Below are 10459 nucleotides of genomic sequence, written 5' to 3'. Positions count from 1 at the left end.
AAGGCTTTTTAAAAGGGTTCTAGGGTTTCTAAAATGGAGTAAGGGAGAGATTTGATGATTTGTCAATTCTGGTAAGTCCTTCCTCTTTGTAATTTCTACTTTCATAGTGAAGATCTGTCACTTTGTATCGTGGTTTCTTCCTGCAAGGGTTTTTCACGTAAATCTTTGTGTTCTCTTATGTTTGCTTGGTGCCCTAGATTACTATCCTAGATTCATCTTTGTGTGATTCCGCAGCACAATTGTCAGGCCCATGTCCTCGTGACCATTCCGTTCCATAGGATCCCGCAGTCCTCCCGGTTGAATTCCGGTGGCCCGTGACTTTTTAATTTCATTTGGACATGACCCTGAGTCCTATCCTGTAAACTCGAGTCGACTCAACTCGAGACTTGTGCCATTGCAACCGTGCCATCGCCGCAATTTCGACACTGCGTCTCGTACGTCGATCTGACGTCTAGATCATGAGATATGGGCCATGTATGATCATGGCCGTGGACCGCACGTTGCGGGACCCACCTAACCCATGACACATTTTCTTAGGTCATTATGAGGATGAATCACCCTACTATATCCACCCTACTACCCTACTCCATAACAACCTTACCTATAGCCACCCTACCTATAGCCTATCTCTTACAACTAATAATTACCTAGCCACCTCTCTTCCCCAAACTAATCATACCTACCTATAAGAGAGAGCCTACCTAGATACTCTCTCTCTCTCTCTCTTATCTCTCTTTCCCTCCCTTTTCTTCTCATTTTTAATCCTCTATTGCAAGAGAGAAGAGAGCTCTCAAAAATTCCGGCCCTCTTCCAAGCTTATCCCCCTCAATCCAACCATCAAGACTTCATCTCAACCATTGAATCTCACCCCTTGAAGCATTGGAAGCCATTGGTGGTAGTATAAGTCCAAGATTTGAAGGTGGGTGCCATATTTAGGGTAAATCTCCATTCTTTCATTGATTTTCTTGCATAGGATCATGTAGGACGCACTAATCAATGGTGGGGATCCTATTTGACCCTTTGGATCTGGCTGATGGCCCACCTTGATGCATGCATGATCCATGATGGGTCCATTCTCCATGGACCCCATCATAATGTTTTCTTTTTGAATCTATGCCTTGTAAGGTTCATCTAGACCCCTCATTTGCATGGTGGGGATGGTATCCCTACCTCAGATTTTTTATATATTATGATGGGCCATGTATATGATTGTATGGTGTAGATCTTGTGAGGGAGTCATAGTGGCGGAGTCCCTCCTTCATTGGCCGTTCTCTCTTTCTCTCCCTCTTTCTCTCTTCTTCTTATTTTGATGGTGATGATGATGTATATGGCTGGTGGGCCATGTGTACATGGGCCCCACTTGGTGGATGAAATACATCCTGACCATTTAACCATGAAATGTCCAGTAGCAAAACTGTTGGACTGTATGAAGGAAAACATCAACATCAGTTTGATCCAAACTTTAGTGGGCCACATGTGCGTGGACCCACCATGATGTGCGTGCAGTGCACCTTCACTGTCCATCCAACAAGGATGGAGGGTCCCACGTAGCAGCGAGCTATTGATTGATGCCAGCAAGTTCCATGGATCTGATCATGGGGTAGTGTTATATCCCTACCGTCCGTCCATTTTTCAGGACAGTGGGTCCCGCTACTGACTGACGTCAGCAAGTTTTGTGGGCCACTAAGATGTATGCATTCCTAGCCGTCCATCAACATACAGCTGTTGTACTAACACAGCAAGTTCTGTGGTCCCACATGAGGTATGATTATATCTAAACCATCCTTTCCAGGACATGGGACCCACCCACATGTACCACACGTGTGGGGTGGGCCCACCTTGATGTATGTATTCCATATCCACACCGTCCACATTATTGGGATGGTGGGATGCCACCGTGATATATCTATTAGCCATGCCGTTCATTAGCAGTCGTGTGGGGATGACCTCGCACGTGTTGCACGTGTGGGATGGGACCCACCTTGATGTATGTATTTTGCATCCACACCATCCATCTGGACGGTGCGGTGAGGGACGCACAGTGATGTATGTGTTTCGTCCCTGCTGTGAGGGGCCAACCATGATGTATGAGCCTTATCCTCACCATCCGGATTGCTGGACGGTATGGCCCACCTTGATGTATTATATACACACCGTCGATCCATTCTTCAGCATGGTGGGGCCCACCTTATGAATGTGTTGTATATCTAAGTCGTCCAGCAAGGACGTGGGGCCCACTGTAATTTATTTATTATATACGCACCATCCAGTTTGTTGGATGGTGGGTTGCCCTCTTAATGTATGTATTTTATATCTAGCCGTCTATCTGTCACTGGATGTAGACCCTACCTTGATGTATATCTATACCGTCCATAGGACGTGGGGTCCACCATGATGTGTATTGTATTCAGGCCCATCTTACAGGCCCACCTTGAGGTATCTGTTGTACATGTGGCCTATCTATTTTTGTTGGATTATGGGCCACCCCATAAAGGCCTGTCGTGATGTATAATTGTGGCCCATTTGGTGAGGCCTGTTGTGATGTATAATTGTGGCCCATTTGGTGAGGCCCGATGTGATGTATTTGAGGCCCATATAATGAGGCCCGATGTGATATATGAGAAGCCCATTATGATGTATATGTGGCCCATGAGTAAGGCCCATCGTGGTGTACATTAGGCCCTTTATGTGAGGCCCCTTATGTTGTGTATGAGGCCTTTGTGTACGGCCCAATGGGATGTGTATTAGGCCCTTATGTGAGGCCATGGGCCCACTATATGTTTGGCTCCATGTGGGCCACTTCTTAGGAGCAATGTTGGTTAAATGTCCACATTGATAGGCAATGATGGTTAAATATTCACATTGTGACCTTCCTTTAGGCCTTGTCAGGCCCATTCTCATCATTCTCTATGTGGGTTGACCCAAATCATTAGGCCCCATTGATGTTGCATGGTCCATCATCGCCATAGATGGATGGCTCCGTGCTGTCAGATTTGGTATATCCACGGCCGAGGGCCGATCTTTATATTATGGTTTAGATCGGTTGTTCATCTATGGACCCCACCTTGCATATAGGCCGATTATTGATGCTGGTTATCGATACCGATTATGAGTATGTGACAGCATAGTATCATGATACATGCCCATATGCATCATCTGCATGTTTGTTATGAGATGTGGTTGACCATTGCATATGCCATATGGTAGGTTGTTTATGAGACTCCCTAATAGGCGGAGTCGTCCCTCATAAGCGCATGGTATGCGCAGGATTGATACATGATTAGACTGTGTGACTCATGCATCTTGCATTATGTGTTGTGATTGCTGTATGCCCTAGTGACATCAAGGCCATAGCCTCCATAGGCATATTGTGGGTGACAGGTTTGGACACCAAAAATCTTCTCTTTACATGGGACGCGAAGGATGTCCCTAGGTGAAAGTCTCTAAACATGACGGTACCGGAAGACGCTCTAACGTCAAGACCGAGTGGATACATAAGCGCACGAGAGCTGAATACCAGGAGGCCGCGTCTCCCACAGTGTTGTGGTCAGTTGGAAGGGGGTGTGGCCTTACTTGCCCGAGGGGAGGGGCATTTGCTAGGCTGAGTATGACCAGCTCGTAAATGGGTCTGCTATTGACATGTCGGATAGATATTGGCTGACTATTGGCCATGCGGATAGTGAGGTCTCTTCTACTTGCACGATTGTGCATCCAGTGTAGGGCGGCAATGTGGTGTATAGTGTATTAGACCCTGGTGATTATCCAAAGAGAACTGTATTGATATATGATGCTCCAAAGATGAGCTGAATTGATATGTGGATTGGTATGCTTGAGTTGCATCTTGCACATGACATTGACTATGTAGGCCTTGCATCGTATGGTCTTAGTGCGGCCGATAACATTCATGCCTTGCATCGCATGACCTTGATATGGCTAATAGCTTTGATGTCTTACATTGCAAGGCCTTGGTATGGCTGATTGCATTCATAGACTTACCTGCATTTTTCCGCATTACTTTGATACTGTATACTTGCATTGCTACCTTGCACACACACTTTCACCACCCTCCAAGCTTTTTATAAGTTTATACACGATTGATGTGTTTAGGTAATGCCAGACCGTAGCTGAGCAGGAGTAAGAGTGCGGCGCAGAGCTTCTAGAGTTGTGTTATTATTATCATTGTATTTTCCTTTATGTGCATTGTACTTTAAAGTTTTTTTATCATAGCAGATTTTGTGATGGTGTTCTAGTTATTGTTCGTGGGTTATGCTTGAGATTATGCTTATTACGAGACAAATGTACATTGAAAATCCTCCTTATAAGATCCCAAGATCGGAACCTGGTATATGGGTGCCGGGAGCCGAGAATGGGGTACTACAGAGGTTGTCGGCGCCGGATTCAGCGATTGGGAATTTTGTCAGCTCGATTTTCGAGTTTGGGGCGTGACAACAATCCCGAACAAACATATGGGTCAGATAGCTATGATGTTTAAATATTATTGTACCTAAAAGGAAAAAGCTTGCGCCATTAGTCTTAGAATTATAATATTTTGAAAATGTGGAAGTGCATATAGAAAGCATGAAGTGGATGTGAATGTTGAACATGAATGGATGAAAATATGAATTTGGATGTAGATGTGGATTTAGAATTGAATGAATAAAAATATGGGTGTGGAGGTAAATGTGAATATTAAATTAAATATATCCATGTGGATGAAGATGTGGATGTGGATGCGAATGTGAATGTGAGTGCGAATCGCCCCTAAGCACTGTGGATCTCACCTGAGGGGTGGATCATCCTTGAGTACTGTGGATTGTACCCTCAGGGAGGATTCACCTCTCACATGAGATCCATAGTGCTCAAGGGGGATTCACACCCAAAACGCGGCACCCGAGTACGGAGACTCAGACCCCAAATTTGAGAGTGTTAACTAAATAATAAACGAATGCTTCACAATCACACATTTTTTCTTTCATTTTACTTTTCACATTAACATAGTATACATCACACAAAAGTAAAATAAGTTGAACTTTGTGATTATAGTTCTAAACATCACATACATCAACTACTTGTCCACTTGGCTGGAGACTTATTACAATTTTTCAATAAAATATTCAAGTTCTGTTAAAACATAAACCATCTATTGGTTAAGCTCTAAGAGTTCCATCGCACTCATGTAAAGCATCTCATCCAACAGGTCCTCATTGAGTTCTTTAGGTACGCTGCAACTCTCTTCTAGTCTTGCATTATTTGGTTGGGTATATATATGTACATTTAAAAGAGTGAGTGGCCATTTTAGTAAAATTCTCCTTCCAAGATTACACATCCATCACCACAGTCAAGTATAGTTATAAATATAAACCAAGCAAATAGAACATTCACTTCACAATGAGAATCTTGATTAATGCATAGATGCATGAGTGCTCATAAGCTTAGGGGATGCACATCTAGTTGGCAGTATGACTAAAACCCACAGGCAATATAATACAATATCACAATGACCCGACATTCACAAAGGACAAATCATTAGCATCATGACCCAGGAATCACAAAAGGCATACATCGACATCATGATCTGGCATCTCAAAAGAGACAATTCATTGACATTAGATGACATCCATAAACGACAAATCTACGGCATTACTCGGCATCCATAAAGGACAAATACACATTAGTGTCATTGGATAAAGGTTTTATGAATGCATGACTAATTAATATTTATTAATCCGGTTTACAAACAACCAATTATAGAAAACCTTTACGCTTAGTGGCCTCTTGTGTCACCATACCATGAAGATGAAATAATAAATGTAAGTACAAGTCCATTTGTGGACACCAAATAAAGGGCCTGTCAACCGTATCAATGAAATAAGTCACAAGTGGACACAAATATGGGCTTGTCACCCATACCACATAAGGAATCAAATAAGTCATAAAGTGACATTCAAATTTATAAACCATCACGGTATTAGGTTCATAACAATGTAGGCCAACTAAGTTTCAAGGTACCGTTCCATGAAAAGTGTTCTCATCAAATCAACACAGTGTTTTCATAATTAGATTTCCACACACGTCTTTCACATGAGTCGTCTCTCAAATTGGGTCCTTGACATGGGTATCATATCCCACATCCAAAGGTACATAATTTAGTCCATAACCATTGTTAAAACATTCCTTAATAGAAGTTTTACAATAATCTCTATCATATAAACAATCAGCAAACATGGCTTAACAAACAAGTATTACTTGTAAATAAATAAATCAAAATCATACATGGTTGTTTCCTAAACATGTTAGTACACGTATAAACATATAAATCACAAGAAATAAACATGAAATAAAAACATTATCTTAAAATAATGAAATTAACGGACCATACCTATTTCAAGAATCAAGTGGAAACCTTAAAGGGAATGCTCTCACCTCATGAGTTGGATCACCTTCTAATGTTGCTAGAATTGTGATTACACACTTTATGATTGAGTTCTTGATCGACTCGAACCCAACTGGGTTCGACTCGCTTGTGCAACTGCCCCTCCTCTACACCTGTTGGTTGTACAATCTTCTTGACCAGGGTTCCCGAATTGTTGGATCATATATGTAACGCCCCGATTTTTGTAATTTGAGTTTAATACTCGTTTTTCAAAAACCCGATCGTTAACCTTTAAAGATAGCCCAACTCTCACGTATAATTTTTTTTCTTTTTCAAGAGTAAGCATTGTAGTAGAAGAGAAATAAATCAAGCATAAAGGAATGTTTGCATACATATTTAGAATATATGAGCGACTGTCCATAAGGCATACACAAACCAATGTCTCAATACTAATAAATACATGGAGGAAATAATTTAATGCATTAAATAAAACAAAATGTAACTAGTCTTGAGCTACAAGATCACGTGGCTTCTCCTGGGGTAGATACGGTCATACATCCCTAATATTTGTACCATACTTCTCATCATTCTGGATATGAATATCATCTTAAGCACATACACCATCTGTACAATTATATATTTAAAGAACGAATGGCCAACTCAGTGAGAATTTTCCTTAAGATTATACACCACTGCATTATTTAAGCATAGTTTAAACAAAACATATACAAAATAATCCACAATTTAATCTTATTTAAATATATGAATGTGTGAATGTACATCAACCGGGGATGCTCATCTAGTTGGCTTTTGGGCAAAACCCACAAGTGGGGTGAAATCCACATGCAAGTGGCCATTCACTAGTAAAAATTTATCAAGTACGTGCGTAGTGACTAGCTCACATAAATTGGATCGGTTGTCAGTGGTTTGGGAGCTAGGGAAACATATCACGACAAAGGATACGTGTTACAACATCTAGAATTAGCCACCCATTATTGTCCGTATGCCATAAATGCATGATTAGTCCAACTGTTATTATTCCAATTGCTCGTGCTTTGCCCACTTAGTGAAGTAGTCGACTGCAACAATGACAAATTTGGTCTGTCCCCTACCCATCGGTAGTGGTCCTATGATATCAACTCCCTAGTGTGCAAAGGACTATGGACCACTCATTGGGGTCATTTGCTCGGATGGTTGTCACGACATTGTAACAAAGCATTGGCATTTGTCACACTTCCTTATGTGTTACTTCGCATCTTCATGAATGGTCATTCGGTAGTATCCTTGCCAAATTGCCTTATGGGCTAGAGCCTTTCCGCCTTAATGGTTTCTGTAGATGCCTCCGTGGATCTCCCTTAGAACATATTTGGCTTCATCAGATCGTAAGCATCTCAGATGTGGCAATGGGAATCCTCTTTTGTACAAGACATCTTTTAAGATCATGTACCGGGAAAACCGGTTCTTGATTTTGTGGGCTCTAGCTTGTCCTCAGGTAGCTTGCCCTATTGCGGATAGCATATGATTGGGTCTATCTAGCTTAGCGATTGATTTATTAGGAGGGCCTCTTTTTGGTTAGGCTGGTTGATGCTGGGCTCGGGTAGTAATTCAATTAGCATGGTTCTAACGAGGTCGTCGTCAACTGCCATGGCTAATTTAGTTAGGGTGTCAGCTTTGGAATTTTTCGACCTGGGGACCAGGATGACCTTGTGCTTGTCAAATTCTTTAAGCAAGTCTCGTGCCTTTTGCAGATAGGCAATCATTCTCTCCCCTTTAGCTTGATATTTCATAGTGACTTGGTTCACTACTAGTTGGGAGTCACTGTAGATTTTTAATACTTTGGCTCCCATTACTTTGGCTAGCTTCAGCCCTGCGAGGAGTGCCTCATATTTTGCCTCATCGTTGGAAGTTGGGAATCCGAACCTTAGAGTGTACTCTATATTGGACTGGTCTAGTGAGATGAGGATCAATCATGCTCCGCTTACTTGGGAGTTTATAACCCATCCACGTGAAGAGTGCATTCTTATAGGCCATCATTTTGCTCGTCATTTGTCTATTGTTGAGGAACAGGGTGAGTGAATTTGGCAATGAAATCAGCAACAACCTGACCTTTAATTGCCTCTCTTGGTCGGTATATGATATTGAACTCACTGAGCTCGATTGCCCATTTATTCAGTCGTCATGACGCCTCTGGTTTTTGCAACACTTGGCGGAGTGGTTGATCGGTCAAAACTACAATGGTATGTGCTTAGAAGTAAGGTCGGAGGTATTGAGATGATGTGATCAATGCTAGTGCTAACTTTATATATCTGGGTATTGTGTCTCTGCTTCGACCATAGCTTTGCTCACGTAATACACTGGTTGTTGCTTGTTTTCCACCTTGCGTACTAAGGCTAAACTAACTAATGTGGTTGATACTGCTAGATACAACAACAACGACTCCCCAGACTCTGGCTTGGAGAGTAGCGGCGAGGACCTCAAATACTCCTTAGGTTGTTGAAATTCTTGTTCGCACTCATCTATCCAGGTCATCTTCATGTTTCCCTTCAGTTGATTGAAGAACGATAATCATTTGTTCGTGGCCTGAGAGACGAATATGTTTAAGGTCGTTATTCTACTTGTCAGGCATTGAATTTCTTTCGTCATATTAGGAAGCTCGTCTTTAGGAGATCTTGGATCTTGTTAGGGTTCACTTCTATTCCTCTCTAATTGACCAGGAAGCCTAGGAACTTTTTCGAGTTGACGTCGAAGCCGCACTTGCTCGGGTTCAACTTCATTCTGTACTTCTTCAGAATCACAAACATTTCCCTTAGGTCTGTCACGTGGTCCCTTGCCTTAGAAGTCTTGACGAGCATGTCATCGACGTATACCTCTATTGTGCTCCTGATCTGCTTGCAAACATTTTGTTAACCAAGCGTTGGTATATTTCTCCAGCGTTCTTTAGCCTGAATGACATTACTCAGTAGAAGTATAGTCCTTTATTCGTGACAAAGGCCATTTTTTGCCTATTGTATTTGTGCATTGCAATTTGATTATGTGCCAAGTATGCATCTATGAAGCTGATGAGCATGTGCCCGATGGTACTATCCACCAACCTGTCCATCCTTGGGAGGGAAAAGCTATCCTTTGAACACACATTATTTAGATCAGTGTAATCTATGCAGACCCTCCATTTTCCACTGGCCTTTTTTTACCAACACGATGTTGGCCAGCCAGTCGGGATAGTAAATCTCTTCAATAAATCCGGCCTCGAGGAGTTTTCCGACCTCCTCGCCAATGGCCGCATATCTCTGGGGTCGAATGCTCATCTTTTCTGCCTCAGCCGATAAACCATAACCTCTGGATCTATACTAGGCATATCTTGCTGGGACCAAGCAAAGAGATCAGTATGTTGTCTTAGTAGGTCGGTTATCTCCGCTTGAGGCCCTGGCTCGAGCAATGATCCTACCAGAGCGGTGCGAGAGCATGATTGTAGGAGAAGTTCAGCATTCACAATGCCTTTGCCTCACCCCGGCACTCCTAGGCTAACGAACAAGTGGAAGCTATAAATAAAATCATAAAAACACCCTTAAAAACTAAACTCAAAAAATTCAAGAGAGCTTGGGTTGATGAGTTGACGCATGTCTTATGGGCGCATCGAACCATGGCCCGTACAACGACTAGGGAAACTCCTTTCTCCTTAGATTTTGGTGCATAAGCGGTGGTCCTAGTTGAGATTGGGATGTCCTTGGGATGAATCGAGTTGTTCAACATGGAAGAAAATGATGCGCAACTAACGTTGGGTTTGGATATGATTGAAGAACTAAGGGAAAAAGGCACAACTAAGGGCCATTGCTAACCAATATAGGGCTGCTTGACATTACAATACAAGGGTTAAAGTACGTAAATTCCAAGTAGGGAATTTGGTACTCTGAAAAATCTTCTAGAACACGAAGGAGCCCGGCTCAGGAGCCCTTGTACTAAACCGGGAAGGACCATATACGGTAGCTAGTATGGTTCGCCCAGGGACATACCAACTATAAGACATGTAGGGTCAATTCTTACTCCATCCATGGAATGCTGAGCACTTGAAAATCTACTATCAATAAG

This window comes from Magnolia sinica, chromosome 5, assembly GCF_029962835.1.
Source record: "Magnolia sinica isolate HGM2019 chromosome 5, MsV1, whole genome shotgun sequence".
In the NCBI taxonomy this organism is placed as follows: Eukaryota; Viridiplantae; Streptophyta; class Magnoliopsida; order Magnoliales; family Magnoliaceae; genus Magnolia; species Magnolia sinica.
Note: the sequence above shows the minus strand (reverse complement) of the source record.